Here is a 21,799-nt window from a genome sequence, read left to right on the forward strand (position 1 = left end):
AGTAATTGAAACTGAAAACTGCCATAAAATGGGCTGTTATTTCAGGGGAACCGAAACAGTTGTTCTGAGTCTTTTCATCTTCAAGTGAAATGTAAGACACTGAGTTTCTTTCATCCTATTCTAAAGCAGAGCTAGTGGCACTACAGAAGACACAGAAATAGGACATCAAACCATGAATGCCACAGTTTTTAATCAATGGCACTGACTCATTTCCCCAGCCTCTGCTAAGCTGCAAAACTGAGATGGTCCCTACCACTGTTCAGGCTAATGATAATTATCTTGACCAGGAACATTTAAGAGGTGCAAAGACAAGTAATGCACTCTGCTAGGCTCTTCTGCCTGAGGGCAGAAGCAGAGTGAGAAAGTCCACATGCAATTAAGATATTTTAAAATTCCTTTCTTTGGGGGTTGTTTTTTCTCTCAGGTCTTACACCCCCTTCATTCTGTCACTGGAGTCTCCAGCAAACCTGCTGGGGCCACTGCGATTATTTGTTTTCACACTGTGGCAATGACAGCAGTGCATTCCAGCTTTTGAACCACTTTACTCAGACAGAAAAAGAATCCTCATGGGTATTTGTTAGGACAGTGGCAATACTGCTACTTTGCACAGGCTCTGCTATGCAGGATTTTGTGCTGTCCGCCTTTGTATTCACAGTGCTCCGACCGCTGGCAGAGTCACCGGACAATGATAATTTGAGTCAAGGTCCTGAAAACCCTGAATCAAGGGATTATCCCTCCTCATTGACACCCAGTTAATAAAATACTTAAACGTGCATGGAGTTAAACAAGTGGTGAAATGCCTTCCTGATTAGAGATGGGCCACATCATATATCTAAGTGCCTTTTTGAATCAGAGCCTAATTCAGGAACTGAGAAGGCATTTTTGGAGCACAGTGCAGTGGTTCCATGATAAACAGTTTGGGCAGCAATATCATCCTTTTCCTTGTCTCTCCTTTCTTTCTGCTCCTTCTGTTCCATCACTTGCAGTAATGCAGTAACATTGTTCAGCCCTAATTCCCATACTGGTCCTGTAAATATCTATATATTTGTGTATCTATAGCTATATCAATATCTATATCTGTATCTATATCTATATATCTAGGCTGGAAGAAAGAGAATAGGACCGTGCTCCAGAGGCCTGAAGTCCCTTGATCTTGTCTTCTTACATAAGACTTTGCATAGCCAATCTATGGCCCAAAGCTCTTCCTGAATCTGGGCTTAATTTAATAATCTGGGCAGAGGCCCTTAGAAGATCCCAACAGGATACACATCACTCTGAAATCTTGACGCTACTTACTGCACCTTTGGGTTTTTTTTTTGTATAAATAGAATTATCTTTGTACCTGCAAGTGTTCTCAACACCTGCTCTTTAAATCTTAAGGCACCATACTTTACTTCACTTCTTAATATTCTAACCACACATGGAGTTTTTCATTGAATAACTTTTTACGACATGTGTATTTAATAGATTTTCTACTAGAAAAGTAAAAAGAAAGAAGTCAAAGGCATGGAGCCAGCCAACTGCATGGAGGAATTTCTGTATCATTAAATGAACATGTATTAATGATAGGACATTAACATATTTGTGGCTTGGACTTTTAAAGTACATCTTACAGTACAGTTATACTTTAAGAATTTAGAAATTTCAGAATTCTATTTGCAGAAAATATTATGATTTTACCTCAAGAGCTGGCTTGCTTAGCAACTTTCTACAGATACCTCTAAATAATGAAATGAATCCACCTTATCTTAAATTGAAATATTAATTCAATTACACATGTTAGGATGTCTACATGTTGTCTGATTATGCACAAGTTAGCAGAATTGGGATGTCCACTGTTATAAACAGTGATAAGCAGTGATAACAGATAAGCAACACAATATTTTTAAGTGCAAAACCTCAGCAATAACAAAAGCAACAGCTTTCATCATGCCTCAGAATCTTAGTACCTAGTACCATTTAATATTTAATGTTTAATATTCTTTCTTAGTGCATTCAGAAGGCCATAGAAGGCATTAATCACTCCTTTGCATTGGCTGGAAAACTGTCAGTTACCAGCAAATTAAGAGCAATTCAAATAAGAATGACAAAGGAGATTTTATGTTTAGCAATGAGTTTTGAGCAGTCTAATCAAATATGTTTTTATTACGTAGTGTGTTTTAAATGCAAAGCCTATCACATCACATTTTTATCACTTCTGCATCCAGGCTCTTTTTTGTGCTCTGTATGGTCTAGCAGAAAAGCAAAACTCTAATTTTCCAGAAATCAATTGATTTAAGGTAGTTAACTTTTCTTACACACAGGACTTCAATGTTTGTGCATCAGGCTGGGTCTTGTTAATAGCAAGAGAGGAAAATGGCCAAGAAGAAACTCTGAAAACTTAAATCTTCATTTGCCTGATGCAGTTCAAGGCTACAGAGCAGACTCTGTGCTGCTCCAGACGCTGAGCAGACCCTTATGGATTTATTACAGCTTGTTCATATTTAACACATGGACATACAACAGCACTGGGCAATATGGGCTACTGGATGATACAAATCCTGTAATGCAGCTTTGGAAACATCCCCTTCTGCAAGACATTGGACAACCTAGAAATGAAGCATCAGAGGCAGTTGATAGAGCTGATATATGTCTACATATGTATCAGAATGAGCTTATAACTGTAATTTCATTTAAAGGATTCATTATTCCTGCAGCATTTCCTGCATTCACACTGCAGGTCATGTCCACTGGGGTTGCATTATGTGTGCCTGTGTTTCACTGCAGAGGCTGCAGAATGGTAGTGAGACTACAAAAACAGGATGGAGAGGACAGCCTGTTTTTTTCCTTCTTCTTGAGGGTGTCTGAGGTATAAATGAATTTACCCTGAAAGATTATTATAATGGGTGGTCCAGAGAGGCAGGGCTAAGGTCACCCTGTATTCTGTGTTCGTAGCCAAACTCTACCAAATTAGCATCCAGAGAGAAAGACAAATAAAATAGAGCTGTCCTCATGTACACCTCTGTAGGTGTACACTATGCCTGTGGTGGAAATGGTGGCTGTGGAGAAGGAAAGCCTACAGTGCTGCAAGAAAAAGAAAAAGGCACTTTGTGTCTTTCACCTGTATGCACACAGATGAGATGAACAGCTTCCCTAAATCCCTTTCTGATTAGGGCTACAGTTTGAAGCCAGACCTTATAAAACTCTCCCATTCCTTCAGAAATTTGCTTCTGCAAAGGTCAAATACCTTGCCAGTGTGAGCAAGATTTCAGCCTGCTCAGCTATGGCAATACTGAGGATCTAATACATGCTTTCACTTGAGAGATGTTTTGCTCTTGCTTAAACTCTGCATACTGCTTAACTGTTGCTTAACTCCAATTAAATTAAAAGCTGCCAAAGGGCAGAAAAACCTCTCAGTGTTTCTAATTTCACACTAAATCCTTTGTCCTTCCTTCAGGGTTTCCAACAAAGGAACGACATTTTAACAACTTTGCACAATCTAGAGGAGAAAACAAGGATGCGACCAAAATAGATTCCATTCTAAAGGCACCAGCTCCACAGGGCAAAGACCAGGCTCCCAAGGATGGACCAGGCTGACATCCATTCATGGGAAAAACCCTTCTACTTATTCCAGAAGCCTTCAGTTCAGTTAAGGAAGAAAAAAGCAGGGAGTCTTGAATTTTGAACTCCTTTTGCTCTGAAGAGTAGAGATCATGCTCCTGCTCCACTCATCAATTTGAAATCATTCTCTGTAGGCCTTGTTACTAACATTTGAAAGATAGGTGAAGTTTGGTATATTGAATTCCTTTCCATTGTCAGGCATCAGCTCATGGTTTTGTCAGGAAAGCAGCCCTCTGCAGCTGCATAGAGTTCACTCCTTGAGACTGCCTCGAAGAATACAGTAAGACTAAAATTTAACTAAGTGAACTTAAAAAAAACAAAAAGATAACATTTTGGCCCACATTGCTGAGTATGTGCTAGTAACACTACACAGTGCAGGTGTGAGCAGAAAATACACTTCCCTTTCTAAACTAGCCTGCTTAAGAAGTGCTAGTATTACCCTAAGAGTGACTATTAGGCTTAGACATGGGCTAATTAAAAACCTATGCACCTGGGGTCTCATCAACATTAATAATTACTTGTATATATTTCCACCACCTTCTACCCCCCACCTCCATCTTCCTTCCTCCTCTGACAAAAAAAAAAAAAAGTAAATTCAACAAACAAATTAAAAAAAACCAACCAAACAACAAAACAAAAGTAACCTCTGTGCATGTATGTAATTACAGGAAACATTATGCATTATTAATGTGGCTGCAGCAGACAGAAAGTTCAGGTTTACTGCTTACCAGTATAGAGGTAAGTTGTAGCTACTGGCAACAGTCAGCTTCCCTGTGCATTGGATAATGAGACAGTTTCCATGAGTTCCAACTGAAAAAGCTAAATAATACCAGCTATTTGGAAAAGCACAGAAGCTGGGAGCAATGATGCATCTGAATCTACCATTGAGATGAGCAACAATGGACAGCATGTAAGAATTATTCCAGGAACAATCAAGTTGCAACAATAAAGTTGTGTATTTTCTTTGATACATGAGTGTGATTATGTTCAAAACCAATTAGACAAGCTGGAAGTCTCCAGAGGCCAGGCAGAGAGGAAACGGGTACAGATAGTACCCCATGAGAAGAAGCACCCTAAATAAAGACCTTTACCATGCCTTTTTCCTACCAAAACAAGAGTGTTCACAGTGAGCTGGTAAAAGTATGCATATGCATCCTGTGATTTCAAGGAATATCAGACAGGTCAGGCCGGAAGTGCTCATTTCCTGTCACACCAAACAGTGACCTATGATTACAAACACGTATCTGTCGAACTGGTACATTAATGCTGAATAATGCCTTTCAGATTCAATTTTCTGTTACTCTGTACAACATGTTATGCTGCACAGAATATGGATACAGAGCCAGAACTCCTGAAATGAAGGTTTAGAACAGCAGAAACATACTGCATGACTTGAACTAGTAATAAAGTTACAGATTAGATACACATATTAAAGTCACAGACACTAATTCAGACCTACTTCCCCAGCAGAATGCCTTTGTGCAGTTTCAACCTGAGTCACAATTTCTTTTTTCCCCTTCCTCAAGGGTTTTCTTTCTTTGTACAAAATTTGTAACTGCTCTTGATAAAGTGCCTAAAATGTAGAAAGTGTAAAAATCAGCAAGGAGCTGTCCTAAAGCTGAAGAGCCATAAGCTTCTCCCACAGACTGCTGATGTATCTTACAAATTCAGAGATCTGCCAAAAAACCTCAAGTAGACTCCCTTCCCAGTAGATCAGAGGGAAGGACCCTGGTCTGCATTCAGAGCCAAAGGGCTGGCTAGCATCAAATTTGGCACACATGCAATGTGTGCAATTTGTTATCCCAGATCACTTGCAAGTTACTGAACATGCACTGCAAAGGATTGTGATGACACCTACCATTTGGGCTGTGGTCCCTCACTTCACCCCACTATCTGTCAGAACCCACCTAGTGGCTTCTTGCCAAATGTTTATTCTTCCTGCAATGGGAACAGTTGGGCATAATGGAGATTGGGGTAAAAAACCACTGCAGTATTGCCTTTGTAGAAGACTTCCTCTGGATGGAGTGGCAGCATAGTTAACTATGACCTCTTCAGCTACCCACAGCCATTGACTATTTCTGTACTGAAGACAGGCTTTTTAATACCACAGTGGGGAACAGTGCTTAGATGACAGAGAAATCCTTTGGTAATTATTTGGGCTAATCGTATTAGGAAAGAAAGGCTTTCAATTGCTAAAGCAACAAAAAAACCTCCCAGAGAAGGAGCCCAGCACTTCAAATTAAATCAACATTCCCTCCAGTCCAGGATAGCCTGATTATTATTGTACATAAGAAAAGCTGTGTTAACTGAAATGAAAAAAATATTTAACATTTTAAGCAGTTTATTTAAAATTTTTAAAAGGCATTTGAAATACCTACAAATTCAAAAGGCTGCTTCTCTGCATGTATTTTATTTGCACTTTACTAGTCCATAGTTATACTTGTATATTTTGCAAGTAAGAGTAAGACTTTTACAGAACGGCATAATTTTATAAGGATTTTGCTTAGGCTCCAAATTTATGCTACAAGAGAGCATACAATTTATGTTCTCAAAATTTGCAGATATTTTAATGCTGTGGTAGCATGACAGTGGTAGATTTAACTCTTTCATGTACTCATCAGGAATTCAGCTAGAGTGTTTAAAATGACAGTAACTTGATTTATTGAGCAATAAGAATAATTATTCTTCTATGGCCACCAGCCAAACAAGCAATCTTTTAATAAGGCATGTGCAGTCACTGCATTTCCTTTATGAGGGAGGAAAAAAAAAAAAAAAGGAAGCCAGTTAAAAAAAAAAAAATGTACTCAGGCACTTAAAATGGACATAACCTTGTAAACAGGCAGATCCAACCTCGTGGCCTTGGGCATTTTCATTTGCCTTCTCACACCTGCATCTGTATGTGTCTCTCCTCCACTCCTTACCCTACAGGGTTCTGGATGAATCAGGATCCTGCTCAGATCCTTTTTGTCATCATAGACTTCACCAAAGGTGTTAATAGAAGCTTTTGATTTTATTATAAAATAACCTATCATGGCTACTTTTTTCTCTCCCTTGGGAGTCTTCTTTCTCTCCTGAGAGCATACTTTCAACACTGGTACTATAGGCTGTTTTAGGAAGAACTTCCATGTTCCTTTTGCTGAAGGAAGTCTCCAACTTTGCAGGAAATGATACTTTTTACATCAGAGAGGTGAAGGTCACTGAAGCTTTTTTTGAAGACTTCATGAACAAGGAAGAGACATGGTGCACTCTCTCACAGAAAAACAGTAGGTGCATTTAGATGATCTTAGATGATCATAGTTTAATGCTTTCTTTTTTTTTTTTCTTTTCTTTTCTCCCTCCTTAGAACTTTGAGGAAGTTCCTCAAAGGCAGAAACTAGGAGATGGATGGACATGGAGACAACTTCCCATGCTCCATTTTAGTCATCTTCAATGTGCTGGATACATGCCTGGCTTCCCACTCAGCACATGATCATGGAACGACTTTTGGCAATCGTTTGGACTAATTCTCGTAAGAAATAATTTTAGTTTTCAGGCATTAAAAGTCTTTCTGGGTATCCACTGGTGTTTCTGCACATGCATTTGAGAATTCATGGGTTGGTCCTCAGGAGCCAACTGTTGATCAGGGATTCCCAGCCTGAAACACATACTAGTCCTAAGGCATGTGCTTAAGGCTGCTCAGGAAATATTTCCTCTGACCAGTGTCTTGTTAACATCCAATTGCTAGACAATCTTTTTTGAGCAGAAGAATATGTCCTTGTGGCTGTTTCCCCTGTGATACACATTTGCACTTACAGATGTATGATGTCCCTCAAGTTAGAAAAAGTCTAAGCAGGATTGCGAATCTGTTAAAGACTCCAGGAAAGAAAGACTGTTTGATGCCTGACCAGCAGCACTACATGTGTCTACCCTGAGCACGAGTGTGAGAATGCAGGAGAAGGAGGCAGATGCTTTGTGGGACCTCTTTCCATTCATTTAGCAAGTATGCAAGTAACTGCAAGACTTCTTTACAGTCTTTCACATAATGAAAACACAGCAAAATATTTTTGTAAATGGAGGGAAATATTTTCATAAGTGGTGAGAGAGTGTGTGAATATTTAGTAAAAACTAGGGCCATCTGAGAAGTACATTGCTGCTGTCAGTAATTAATGCATGAGTTTTAAAACTCAAGTAACTAATTTTGAGCCTGTCTTCTTTCATAGAGCTGTCTTTCTAGCAGAGATCAAACACATTGTTTAGTGAATCAATCCCTTTCCCCTTCCCCACAAACAATCCTATTTAAACATCTATCTTTTCTCACAGTAACATTATGCATTGTGTCTGAAATTGAGATGATCATGGAAATTCCCAAAGGAATCTGGAGCACGGCTCATGTTGCTCTTGCTGCACAGGAAATGCAAACATTCTTACTCATCCTTCCTCTATAATGAAGAGTCAGATTCATTGTCTTGCTGTGCTGAGGAGGAAATTGCTGCATAATCTCCTTTCACAGCTAGACAATCCCCTCTTTCCAAGGCAGGCTAAGCATGCAAATTCTCCAGACATATTTGATGAATTTATAATCACAGTGGGTGAAATGACAGGGCAAAGGCGAGTGTCAGTGACAGAAGCCTTGTGCTAATGCCCTGCTGAAGACATTGTTTTCCTTGTATATTCACCCACATATTAATTGTGGGTGATACATATTAATTGTATCTACTTCGGGACAAATAAACCCTGATCAGGTCAAGCTGTGGCCAGTCTTAAGATCAGTTAGAAGCCTTGAAAAGACTGATACAGGGATATTTCTCAGCACTTCCCATGGACTGCAAAATGAGACCCCCAAAGCTTCCCAGTTTATGATCTTACATCACCAGAGTAGTGAAGGGAGTGCCTTCAGACAGTCAGGGCATGCCCTTCCATCTCTTGAGCTAAGAGAAGAGCCTTTGCGGACTCTGAGGAACAGGCCAAATTATGCTTCTGCAGCTTGTCAGGTGATTTTACAGTCCTCTGCAATCAGATTTTCCTGTATGGGGAATGGACACATTTCTTTTTCCCAGGTGGATATAGAAAAGGAAAAAAAAATCTCCCATTGAGAAGCACTTATCTGCTTTGGCCCCATTCAAGTAGAGCTCTTAGGGAAATTTTGAGAAAATATTTGATAGTTGCATAGAAAATAGGAACATTCCTGCACTAACAAAACCAAATGCTTCTTATGCCCAGGCTAGTAAACCTCATGTTGTAGCATATATGTGAAGAGTTAAGCACAGGAGGGCAAGGATGATTACCTATTTTCTAGGTAAGGAAAGAAGTCCACAGTTTTCCACAAGGACAGTTTTTGTACCTATCTCTCCCTTTTTGGCCTTGCCCACAAATAGTGGACAGTAATCAGTAAAGTACTGACATATAAATTGGAGAGACCAAACAAGGTTACATAAAGTAATACAAACAAGATTACAGAAGAGACAAGACTCCTCATAAATCTAACTAGAGAAAAACAGGAGTCAGAAAGGTTGAGTTCCCTCTCATGGTCACAGTGTAGGAGAAAATCCATTTAGCAGAGGAGTCATCTTTTGTTGTGTCTTTCCCCAAGTCCTTGAGGCACTAGTTGCTACCTGTGCGTGAGACAAGAACACAGGGCTTGGTGGGCACTGGTGCTGGCCAGCCTGCCTGCTGATGTATGTCTCTGGCTGTTCTGCTTCCCCACCATCTGTGAGCATGGGCTGGTGGCAGAAATTCTGCCCAGTGTCAAATGCTGCTTTCCAGAACAGGTCAGCTACCCATTCTTTCTGTGGCCAGGTAGAAGAAGTAGAGCACCATGACTGCTTCACATGCTTTCAGTTTGACTGGCTGACAGCTGGGACTTTTGTTCAATATATATCAGCTTTGGCAGTTGGCACTGTGCACAGAGATTGTGCTCAGAATTACTTGAAACAACTATTTTCTGCAGAGCTACTGAGGGTCAAGACATGATCCTGACTAGGACTGAGATGAAAGAGTCCTCAAAGAGCAGAAAATAATGCAGAGCTCTTTAAAAACTCACAGGACCCTTATTAGTCAGTATTTCTCACAAAAGCTGTAATGTACTTTGTCACAGTGACAATTTCTTGAGATAATAAAAGGGGAGATGCCAAGAATATGGCAGTGTCTAAGAAGTGAGCGATGAGATCTGACTGAAATGGAGGCTAAGCACAAATGCCAGCTCATACTACCACACTTTCCTCTCCTTTCTGCCTATACTGTCTTCTCCTGTGATCCACCACCCCTTCAATACTAGGATAGAGCAGATGAACTCTAGAGCAGCAGGTGTAAAGAACAGATAACCAATTCTCTACCTACCTCCCATTTCAGAGTAGGCTAATGCCCATTTATTCTTAAAGGTCTTTTTAAAGAATTCTTTTCTTCCTGAATGAATCTAAAAATTTCCAGCAATCATGTGTGAATCATCAGCTCTGGCTAATGTGTTTCTACTAGAGTTACTTGTGCCACATTGTATTCTGAAAATTTGATGACAAGAAAAATATTTGACTCTCTCCTTCTGACTTCTTTTTTTCTCCACCCAGAGAAAATTCTTCAACCACTACTTTGTACATGATGCTCTTGGATTGTTGTGAATGGCAGTCTTGTAATTTACAAGATATTTACAGATAATAAAAGCTATTCCTCAGGATGAAACAGCATCCATAGGAACAGATTCTTATCAAATTAAAAGGAAAGACTCCCTCCCCTGTACACAGCCTTCCTTACTGACCATCTGCTAATAGTGTCCATGTGTGTATGAAATTCATTTGCATACTTAAATTGAAAAGCTCCATTTGCTCAGCCTACATATAACTGTGTTCTCTTGCTGGGGTGAATATTAGGTTTCTGATGTATGCATATGAACATATAATTGCAAATGCAATCCACATCCAATTATCTAGAGTTTTACTGCAGATTTTCTATGTATATCTCAAGCAGTAAGTACAACAGTAACTCTCCAGGTGTCTATTTGGCTGGAAGAATTAGTAGGGTGCTGGAATTTAGTCTTGACCTTGGAAGTGTAATTCAGTCATGGTGTTGCTCCCAACATGAGAGGTCACTTACATACTTGATGCAGGATGCAAACACTGTGGGTAGGACACTGAGAATCCTCTCCATCTGATGGAAACATGCAATTGGACATGTTAAGGTAAACAGTCCCTAACCCAGGTCTTGTTTCCTCTTGCCTGACTCCAGGAAGAAATTTCACCAGTGCATGGACCAAATGGAGATCACACATGGAGAGGATTTCAGACTTGTGTTACCTCCCATGATGGTTGGGATTTGATCCACCACTCTCAGTGATCACAGCTACACCGACATGACTACTAGTCCACCAAAAAAGACACAAAATCTATGTTCACAGCATTCCTTCCCTGGATCTGTCTTAACCCACTCCCTCCAAAGTGAGAAATATTTAAACGAGTTACAGGGATGTACTCTGCAGATGCAGCTTGCCTAGTAGCCAAGAACAGCATCTGATTCAGAGCTCATTACACCAGGGATCTGAAGCACCAGCTCTTCATCAAGACAGATCGACATGCATTTGAATGAGCTGCATCACTGCTCAAGGCAACTCTTCGTCCTTCCTGCAAGACTAGTGTTTAAGATTCTTCTGGCCTCTCACAGTCTTTGAGACAACTGTTATCTTACTGTCTGTCAAGTATTAGTTGCTACTGCGTCAGCTAATGGGTTTTGTGTAGATCATTAAAGTATTCAAGAACTATGCATAGCCTCCAGCTTGTTTTAAGCCAAATATTTCCCCAGTGGGAAATGGAAGGAAAGAGCCAATCCAGGGAAATAATAAAATAATAGAAGTCAGACTAACAGTATAGAAAGTACAGTGCAAGATTAGGCTCCAATCCTATTTCATCATGTGTCCTGTGGAATCACTCCATATTTGTATTGTTTTAATAACAAAAAATATTAAAGAATTCAAAACAATCAGTGCAAGTTTTGGACTTTCTTAGAATGGAAAAAGGCGGTGGGGGGGTGGGGGGAGATGTGAGGGGTGGGGGGTGGCATTTAATCAGGGGAAAGCACCAGACATTTGAAGCTACTGTTCTCTCAGAACAATAACTAAACTGTTGAACAAATGTCCTATGCCACTGGACGTCAGTATTTGAAAGCTAACAACAGAATTTTAGGTACAACTGAAAGAACATTCTCAGTTACTATATATAAAAACACAGACATTTCAAACAAATAAAAGCATCACATGTGGTTACCTCACTTCTAATTTGAAAAGACTAGAAAAAGCTTTCTGCCACTGGCAGTTTGTGCCACAACTGGCACCAGTAGATCAAATGAGTAGCTTTCTATAATGCAGGTAGCTGCAGCTTTCACAGCTGGGTATCTGCCTGCAAAATATATATTATTGAAAAAACACCCTAATATTTCTTCCCTGGAGCGTGGCTTATCCTCTTCTTTTAGAAACCAACCATTCCAGTAATACTTCTCATCAAATATGCTGACATTTTGGAAAGCTCATCTAAATACCTGTCAGATACTTGACTGTGTTATTAAGAGTCATGTTTTGGATCATTGTGAATATTACCAGAAAGACATCAGTAATAGAGGTCAGATTCCACTTTATAAACCTCAGAAAAATAATCACTGTATTAAATTCTGAAGGTCTATTAGCACCCATGTATAAATGGTAACCTTTAGATAACCTCAACGGCACATGGTATTGGTAAAACTCTAGGCTGCAGAGCTGTGACCAGTCAAATCCTTCCTTATTCAAGGAAGTATTCAATTCAATTCAATTCTGAACATTTAAAGCTCTGGAGCAGAAAAGAAAGGAGCTTTTCTGAGTTGAATAAATGAAACAGAAACAAATGGACAAATAAAAGCGCCAGATGCTCAGGGTTGGGAAAACAGTTGTCTCCTCTGTTGGCTTGGACAGTAAGTGCAGTATGTGTTATCTCACATCTCTGTTCAAGAGCAGTGACAATGGCTGCTAAAGTTGGGAGGGCTGGGGTGTAATGTCTGTTGCTTTTTGTCCCACAAACACACGGTCATCGTGAAGGCTGGGGTGGGATAGGGCAGCCTGACTGGTCAGATGTTCCAACACTGCTCAGCAGGAAAGGACACAGATCATGCTCTCAGTCAAAGGGCGAGCACAGCTAGGCTACATCCACATCACATACCACTTCACTGTGGCTCTGCCCTTCATCAAAGATCATTTACATGTATCTTCTCAAGTCCTCAGTGTCTAAACTGTGGAAAGAGTGAATCTCAGCACATCCAAGCGGATATAGCATTACTGTAGCTTTATGATTAATTCCCTCTGGCATAGTTGAAGACACCTATGAGTCTTTGGGGGTTGCAATGCCTGTTGGGATGATATAGGAGAACTGCTGAGAATGAAGGGACCTGGGCTGGCAGGGTGGCATCCATACTGCCTCCGGGTAAAGGTCTCAGTGCCTTTAGTCCTTCACATTGTGCTCACGTGTCTTACAAATCAGCAGCTGGCATGGTCCGAAATGACACAAGAAAGCATGTTAATGATGAAATGGGCAAACACTGCTCCATCTCGCTCCTCAGAGCACCCTAGGTTTAGCCTTTATGATCATCATAAATTAGAAATGCCCCATGCAGAATTGATTAAGTTTTGAAACTGTAAGGCTAAGAAAAAGTTTCCTCTTTTCTAAAAAGCAGATGCCTGTAGAAGGAAAAACTTGGAATTACTTTACTGAGAGATCTCAGACAACTGGATGCTGTCATTAATATAAACTACCAGTAAGGCCTATGAGCTCTGTGTATACATAATGGAGCTGAAGTGACTAGAATGAAGAGTGGGCAGCCAGGAAAATAAAATCTTATGAGGAAATACAAGAGCCTTTATATACATCCATAGACACTGAAGGAAAATACTGATATCCATCAGACAAGATTCAAAGGACAGTTGCTCTAGGACACAGCTTTCTTTTAAAAAATCTCAGAGTTTTGCCAGCTGTGGTGGATGCAACTCAAAATTACTGACTAGCTGGCTACTGCTAAATATTTAGGAAGATGCAAACCTAGAAGGAAGATCACACTGTAAAAGGCTGCTCTTTAATTGCTGCAATGACTACAGCAATTCCTTCTCCTTGCTGTACAGGGGGAGAATGTCAAGAACAGCAGAAACCATTAAGAACCTCCGGGAACATTTTGATAATGAAAGTCACAGGAGATACAACCTTCCCATTTTGCATCCAATTAGAAGAGGTTACCAAAAGGCAATTTAGAAGAGATGTGGACATGAAGGATAGGATAATAATTTCTTCCCGAGGGTTTAGCTTGGCTCCCACTGCACTATTACAATACTGCTAGATAGGAATGTGAAAGAAGAGAATTGCTTTTAATTTACCTGATAGAAACTGCTGTAGTCTAAATGGAGTCTCAGCCATAGAGTGCCACTGTGTTTGTGGAGAAGCTAATGAGGGGACACAGTGATGGCTTTGCGAAGCCATGCATCTATGGAAAGATCACATTTATGTGTTCAGTACTCTGCCTATAGCTTTTGAAATACTACCTCTGTGAGGCAGCTTACATTTTTGAAGTAAATATTGATTTATCAAGGGGATTTTCTTAAGTAAATGGAAACACTGAAAGCCATACACTTTACAACTTATTCTGAAAAGTAACAGCTTACTTTTCTGCTCATCTTTTATCTATCACTGTGTTATTCTTTGTTCTCTCTCCCTAGACATCACCATCTGCCTCTGTGGTTGACCAGAAATGTCTAAATCTGAAGCTCATCATGAAAACAAAGCAATGGATCCAGGCTCTTAACTCCTTTGTATTTCATTAAATTTGTTTCTGCTTCATGACAGACATCCACTGCCAGTCCATGAACTTGAAACAACTCTCCATGACCAGTGCCCTGCTATTCCACAGGGTGTGTGTTTACAGCTGAGGCAGCCTGAGAGCCCCCGTGGAAGAATGTGGACTAGAAAACCCATAACACACCATCTAAGAATGCACCCTGGTCTGTGCTTGACAGAGTAACTCAAATTTTGTAACTTAAATTCCCTTTGGGATTTTTATATCTGTTAGACCTTTTCCTCTAAACCTGAAACAAGAGAAACTCCACCTTTAAAAACAAGAAAATAAGCTGTTATCATGTCTTTCTGAGGACAGAAGGGTCTCCTGAAGAGCACAAAGGAACTTGCATTGCTAGTCTTTCCTGAGGTTAATGCAAGAGAGTGCCTCAGGGTAAACTCTTTGGGGGCAATAGATGGAAGATAAGGAGATGAACAACATAGCTGGACTGCAGGGGTAAGTTGGGAATTCCCTATTGTATTAAATATAAATATTATTCTGTACCCATGCACATGCTCATAATTTTTGTTGGTTGAGAGTACCCATTGTTCATACTTGTTCTGAGCTCTTTGTCTCCCTTATGCCTTCCTACAAAACACTGACAGTCTTGATTTCAGCATGGATAATGACATGAAAGAGATGCATGTTTCTGTCAAGGTTACATATTCCATTTTGTTCACAGATCCCTGCCCTACTGGCATGACTGCCTGTCGTGTACCTTTACTCAGTAAGAACTATCCTGATGCCTCAATAAAGCGAAGATTTTGAGAAGACTAATCCAATACCACAAATTGTGCTCACAATTTGTTGCTACCCAGAAAGAGTATAGCCAAGAGGATCAGGAGTCCTTGAGCACCTGTTTTTGTCACAGTGACAGCACCAGGGACTTCCTCAGAAGACCAAACAACCACAATCAAAACACCAACACATCCCTCTGCTACAAGCTTGTGTCCTCCAGTGTAGCATAGGCTTGGTGGCAGATCAGAAAGATGCTTATTTTGCTCTCAGGTGGGCAAATAGCATGTGTCATTCCAGCAAAGTATGAAGAAGAAGTCAGAAAGACACAAACTAATGCTCTCTTGGGAGCAAGAATTTGCAAATTATTTGACCTTGTGGGAAGAACCTCAGAGAAACCAGCCCTTACTGAGAGACTGTTGAAGACAAATTCCCATATGATTTGCAGGGTCTCTGGAACAAAAGTCCAGACATACTGAAGGTTCCTGAGGAAAGCTAGGGATGGAACCCACACTCTCCAGCTGAGGCATCTACTGACAATGTGACTTTTGCACAGCTACCTTGGTGTGAGGGGCTCCCCCACTCCATCACTAAGACTACACACAGTCCTTAAAAATACTTTTGATGAAAGATGGGAGGAGATTCTGGAGTTAGGATTTTGGAGAAGAGAAGATCCTCAAAACATTGAAGACTGTGATGTGGGCTTGGGAAATTGCTTGAGAAATACTACGAACAACAGAAATTTGTGAAGTAGATTTTGTGACTTGTATTCCACCAGAGCAGACTGCCACATATTTGATAGCCCTATTATAGTGCAGTTCATGACCCCAGGAAAGCACATCTCGAAATAAGCAGACACAAACTATTGCCTTTACACTTACATGTATATACTTTATAAACCTATCTATGTAAGTATATTTATACATAAAACACAATTGCCTCATAATATGCAAATGCTGAGGCAAGTGCCAGCCTTACAGATTTATTCTTACATGGACAAACATACAGCTAGCTAAAGCAAATGTCCTTAAAACCCTTCCACTCTGGCATCTGTATTTAAGCCATACAAACTGTTGCACTTACTCCTTTGTGCCTATTATGTCAGCTTCTTCCAACATTAGCACTGCTTACACCCATCATTGCTTTTTACCTCTCTGACCTCCTCAAAGGAAACAAAGAAAAGAAACCCCAGCATAGAAGAGAACTGTCTTTACATTAGTGATGCTGTCTCTGAAGTTTGACATGTATGAATTTCCCAGTGGAGTGGCCTAACTCAGCTAAGGTTCTCAGTGATAGCAGCACAAGCTCTCCTTCAGAGCAAGACTGAGGCACTAAGAATATAACTACAAAAAACCCTGCAAGATTAAGTAGTCTGGGAGAAGGTATTTATTGTCACACCATTTTTTGACTAGGAGTCATACAAAAGATTGAAAGCCATGTCTCTGGGAGACGTTATCTATTTCCAAGAGTTTGCCTTATCTGTGAAATATAACTGCAGGAAACAGTGTTTATCATGACAGATGAAATCATAAAAGTACTGAAGTTACCACTGCATTGTTATTGGTGCCCACTATGAAGAATGAAAGTGGAACATACTGCACACTGTGGTAGATTATTACAAAGGATTGACACTTCTTCAACACTGCTCTTTCATTAGGATTTCACTAACTAGGGGTTTTAAACTCATTTTACATTAAACAAGAACTAGTATCTGACTCTTAGTCACTCACTGTGTCCTTAGAACAAAGCAAAGTTCTCTCTGGAGACCACTACTGAGAGAAATAAACCCACTGAAATTATAAAGTAAAATGCACAAGGTGGTATCGTGTTTTCCTTTGACCCACTGTCCCACCAGGGCATGAAGTGTATGGCTTTCCTGGAGAACCCACCTGTTAATCTATGGCACAGATGAATTAAATTCTGATAGCTGAAGATGTCAGACTAATTTTTTACAAGAGCAGGAGTTGGGAGTCCTGCTGTGATAGCATAACTGCAACCTAAGTAATTGCCTTCCACATCTGAATTCCTCCAGCTTTATGAATTGGTTACAGTATTCTCTTCTTCCCATGGTGCCTCAACTGACACAGTTACTTACTATCTCATAAAAGAAATTATATTTTTTTACCCCAAAGTAGCTTCATTTAGGAAGTTTGTGAGGTGCAACCATTGAATTTAAATTTTATGACAAAGAAAAAAAGGTTTTTAGAGATAAAATAAATTGAACATGTGTTCAATGGTTAGGCATTATCCCCTAAATTTTTGTGATCCTTACACTGTGTGGCAGCACTGTCAGTCATATTACAGTCTTTGTCTTTCCACTGTAAAGGGAATATTGGAAATTAACATCTGTCAAACTTAGAATAAAATGAAACCAACCAAAATAGAGTAAATTTAATTCATGCAGAAAAAATGTATATACACTATATTTCACTATACTTGATAACAAGATACCTTATCATCAAGTCATGCTGTATCTTAAAGGAACTGCAATTCACATGGACCTCAGTAAGTAGGGAAAACTTTCCATCTGTCTTTCCTTGATTCTACAAGTTTTTGCCACACATCAAAGATGACTGCACTCCTGCTGGTAGGTAGATAGATATATGTTCATAAGCATCATTAAAAAAATAAAATAAAGAAATCTAAACAAACCTCCAAAAATCAGATAGCAGGACCACTTAAATGGTCTTAGGACTTGATACAAATCAAGATTACCCTTTAAAAAAATTGCTTGAAATACCAATAAAATCAGGTTTCAGGTTTGGGTATTCTTAAGGCAGAAGAAAAAGCCATATAAAAACTATGTAGTTTGGGGCCCAAGCACACCAATCCAGAAACCCTGATTTATGTTTGTATGAGTTTTAGAAAATTAATGTTTTTTTGAAAGTGCACTTCTGTCTGGTGAAGGGAGAAGAATTGGGTTGACTTTAGGAGATGAAGGAAAGCGGAATTTAGCAAAAACTTAACTTGCTTTTTAAGATTTTAGAACACAGATGATTTATTGGCCAGGCTTTTGCATGATGACTGGCCAGATGATTTTGCAGCTTTGCATATGCAAAAACACTCCTGTTAAAAAAAAAAAATCTGTAAACCAGTGACCCTAATAACATGCTATGGAAGGTTTTATTGCTCAGCACTGACCATTTTTATCAAAGCAATTCAATATTGTACTTAAAAAAAGGTGACAGGCAAAATGTCTTTGCAAATTTCCTTTCTATGTGCTGTATCTGATCATAATTTAATATACATGTTGGAATCTCTTACTGCATGACAAGAAGATGAAGTGTGAGGAAAGTACCTTGCTGTGCCAGGCCTGGAGCTTGTAAGTTTAAAAGTCCAGAGGGGAAAGATGAGCAATCCAAACTGGCACATTTCTTACTAAATTAATATTTATTTTAAAATTTTCTGCGCAGGTTTTAGAGGCCAACAAAAAAGTCTTTAGGAAAATAAGTTTACAGTCATCTATGGGGTGGACGACCAGCAATGGGTCTTTCTCTCCAGGAAAAAGCTAAATAAACTCATTCTGTGTTCCTCTGAAACAGAAGCCACAGGCAAGGTGGGATCAGCATCCTACCTCTTTCTTTATCCCTATTTTTGCCTCCAGCTGGGCATCACATGTACCTGCTAGATAGAGCAGAGGAGGAAGCATGCTGCAGAGAATATATTCCAAGGGATGGAACAATGATGCCAGCTCACCATCTTGCCCATACAGACAAATCTGATCTGGAATCCCCAGGTAAAAAAAACACATCTGAAACATGTAGACTACATGGCATGTCCTGGCTGTTTGATGGGGGATGTGCCTTCACAGACATTTTAGGGAGAAGCCCTTAGTATGCAGCACAAACAAGTACGAAGGTAATGCTGCAATGCACAGCTAAGCAAATGCTTCTATTTTACACATGTTCCCACAGGCTCTGTCTCTGTGCAACCTCCTCATTTCCTACTGCTATAAATGCTCAGCTTTTATCCAGTATAGCTCTCAGAGCATGGGTTTCCAGACTGATGCTGTCCATACAAACAGCAAGCTTAAGTGTAGAACCATTTCTGGCTTGCACTCCCATACTGTGCTGTTTGTGGTTCCCACACAGCACAACAGGAACTGTGGTAATTGTAAACAGCCTGCATCCCATCAATTCCCTTTTCCCTTCTGCACCATACAAATGTCCCTGCATAATACCTCCACCAGAAGTCTGTGTGCACTGTTGATGATTTTAGCCTAGGAAACCTGACTGCTTTTGAGTTTCTTTCTATGTATGTTTGTATATTCTTACAAACAAGAATATAAGTTTTGGAACCAATTTTCTAAAGAAAAGGAGTAAGTCCCAGGAAAGCAAAAAGACCACCATATTTTCATTCTGTACTCTTGAACACAGAATTGACTGAACCCTTAATAACAAGATGCTACAATGAAGTCTCAGATTTAGTTTTCCCACTCCAGCTTCTGAAAAGAAGAAAGTCATAGGGTCATAAGGCATTTGTTTCAGATTATAGCAGTCGTGGGAGACAAGGGGTAGAAAAATGTCTTCCATCCCCGAATTTTCTAATGTGATTAAGAATGGCCTCTGCAGTCCTTAGTAGTGGGAGCCACTGGGCTATCAATGCAACACAGTTGCTGTTGATTTGTTCATTTCTTTCAGCAGGAAAAATATCACAGAAAGCCTCATTGTGAAAGAAAATGAAAACTGTAACCTAGCAAGATAAGTTGCATTGTAGTGATAAGACATGGAAAGAGAGTAGGTTTAGATTAGATACTAGGAAGGAATTCTTTACTGTGGGAGTGGTGATGCAGTGGCACAGGTTTCCCAGGGAGGTTGTGGATGCCCCATCCCTGGCAGGGTTCCAGGCCAGGCTAGATGGGACTTGGAGCTATGTGTTCTGGTGGAAGGTATCCCTCTCCATGGCAGAGGAGGTGGAACCAGATGATCTTTAAGGTCCTTTCCAACCCCAAATTCTAATTCTGTGATTACACAGTACAAAATAAATATATATGAATCAATCCTTGGGCTGTGGTAGAATAGAGGGTGGGAAGTATTTCTAACTCTTAGGGGAAGCATTAGCGATCAGTGTCAAAAAGTCACACATTATGAAACAGAACATGAAATCATGAATTTCCTTCCTTCCTTCTCTCCTGGATTAGTAACCCCTCAAGCAGATTACCAGTCCTTTATGTGAAACTCGGAATGCCTAATGGCTGCTCTTTCTCCTTTTTTTTAAAGAAAGGAGGTCCACACTCTCAAAGTGGACTTGATTTTGAGGAGTGTAGCAATATGTGCACATAAATGGGATCTTTTCAGATGTCAACTGTGGAGGGTCTTACAAAGGTGGGATTTTTTTCTAAACTTCTGCCTCTCTGAATATCTCTCCCTGAAACTCCAAAAGAAACAAAGCATGACACATGTCTGTTCTCTTGTGAAAGCCATAGGGATGAGAACCTACTGAATCATTCTGCTGTTTTCAGGTCTTTCCCAGTGTCTGGCCAACAGTGACAGTGCTGGCATGTTGTCTAAACATCTGCTATTGTCTGAGAAGTGGAAGGACACAGTTTATTCTATCTCCTGTGGCTGATACAAGATTGACAGTGACAACTGTGAAATGGACATGTCCCACAAAGATTTAGAAAAGAAAATCCCTAAGGAACTTTTAAATAAGTACACAGTCAAGTCCCTCATCACTCTGTAGTGTGAGTAGACATTCACATCTGCTAGCAATAAACATTGGTTCCCTCCTGCTTTTCCTACCTAGCATAGGCAGCATTATCCTCCATCACCTATTTTAGTGACTTGAATGGTACTAACTCCAGTATAAATTAATGCTTCTAAGAACAGAACAGAGAGGATTTACTGTTCTAAATTGCTCCAGAAATTATTCCTGCCTTCTCTGCTGCTAGGCATCAAGGGGAAAAGGAGGCCAAAATCCAAATCTTCTAATTTTGCTGGCAGACAGCTTTTTAAATAACTAATCAGATTTCTATAATTCTTTCAACACATGCTTCAAAATTATCAGACTAGTAGCTGAGAAGAAAATCTAGAAAAATCCAGAGATATGGCTTTGACCTTTCCTCCTGGTCCTGCTACAGTAGCTATTAGATATGAGTTAAAGGCTTTCATGTATAGTTTGCTATAAAATACATTTTATAGCAGCCCTGGAACTGTCAGGATGGATTGGATCATTGGTCCACCTCACCTGCCATCCTATTCTTAGCAGCTGGCAATACTTACTGCTTTAGGGCAAGATTAACACCCTACCTTCCACAACCCCACTGACTTTGACTGCATGAAGTGACCTTCCAGACTGCTCAAAAAACAGGCTGATAGATGGTAGATTTGGTTCTAGTAAAGAACTGGAGGTCTCTTCCTAATGGTTCTCAAGGGTAAAAATGTATAGGATAATGGCTGTAATACATGCTTCCCTGGGAAGCATCATCACTGAGGAAGAAAAGAGTAATTTTCCCCACTGGTACCCCTGCAGCTCCCAGTGTGCTCCTGAGATAAGCACAGAGCCAATCTCTCCTTCCTGGGAAAGAACCATTTCTGGCTCTCTGTCCCAGCTGAGGGAAGACACACAAAACAATATCCTCACCTTCCTCATCTTCTTCCTAAGGGTGGTGGGGCACAGAAGAAATGGTGCAAGGAACTCTAACAAGCACCAGCTGGCA

General features: G+C 40.0%; 1 protein-coding gene across 5 annotated transcripts in view; it reads right to left on the minus strand.

Moving 5' to 3' along the window:
- The window catches only part of NRG1 (neuregulin 1), a 448,500-nt gene that overhangs the window by 102,881 nt on the left and 323,820 nt on the right, over positions 1-21,799 (minus strand). The window lies entirely within an intron of this gene.

The sequence above is a fragment of the Cyanistes caeruleus genome, chromosome Z, assembly GCF_971803275.1.
Source record: "Cyanistes caeruleus chromosome Z, bCyaCae1.hap1.1, whole genome shotgun sequence".
In the NCBI taxonomy this organism is placed as follows: domain Eukaryota; kingdom Metazoa; phylum Chordata; class Aves; order Passeriformes; family Paridae; genus Cyanistes; species Cyanistes caeruleus.